Genomic DNA, 854 nt, shown 5'->3' with positions numbered 1-854 from the left:
AAGTTGAAGAAGGCCATTGCTAACTTAGAACAACAAGCTGGAGATTCACTATATGAAGCTTGGGAAAGGTACAAAAGCTTGCTAAGGAATTGCCTGCACCATGACCTTAATAGCCAACAAGAAGTATCCATCTTCTATGATAGAGTCAATGTCACCACAAGGCAGTTACTTGATTTGCAAGGCCCGCTCACGAAGAAACCACCCCCGGAAATCAAAAAATTAATTGAAGAATTCTCTAAACATTCTAGAGAATACCACAACCCACGAAATGAAGTAAGCAGGGGGTAGTGAACACGGTCAACGATAGCATGGCAGCAATGATGGCTAAACTAGACAGTATGGACAGAAGAATGACGAACATGGATCAAACAATCCATGATATCCGGGTGGGATGTGAAAATTGTAGGGGACCACACTTAACTAAAGACTGTGATTTGGATGAGAATGGAAACAAAAAGACGCAAGTTTTCTATTCAAGTGGGGACAGATACGATGAGAATTGGAGGAAAACAAAGAAGGAATGGCTCCCATACGAAGAATACAAAAAGGCAAAGGAAGAGAAATACAAGCAAAAAGAGAGGGTTTTCTATCAAATGGAAGAACCGATTATGGAAAAAAGAACCGATTTAGAAGAAATGTTCACAAGATTTATAACCGCATCCGAGAAAAGGCACAATGATCATGATGTTGCAATACGTGAGACCAGGAATATACTTAGGAATCAACAAGCATATATTCTTAACATTGAGAAACAGCTAGGTCAACTTGCACATCAAGTGAACAAGAGAAGACCGGGTGAACTTCCAAGTAAAACCGAGAATAATCCAAGAATGGAGAATGTGAATGCTATAACC

General features: G+C 39.8%; 1 non-coding gene across 1 annotated transcript; it reads right to left on the bottom strand.

Annotated features, from left to right (window-relative positions):
* Positions 1–107, bottom strand: LOC145044667 (small nucleolar RNA R71). The gene has a single exon (XR_013681613.1). It is a non-coding gene; the product is annotated as a small nucleolar RNA R71 (small nucleolar RNA).
* Positions 108–854: the final 747 nt, after the last annotated feature.

The sequence above is a fragment of the Lactuca saligna genome, chromosome 4, assembly GCF_052625555.1.
Source record: "Lactuca saligna cultivar CGN05327 chromosome 4, ASM5262555v1, whole genome shotgun sequence".
NCBI classification, from domain to species: domain Eukaryota; kingdom Viridiplantae; phylum Streptophyta; class Magnoliopsida; order Asterales; family Asteraceae; genus Lactuca; species Lactuca saligna.
This window is presented reverse-complemented; position numbering and strand designations above follow the sequence as displayed.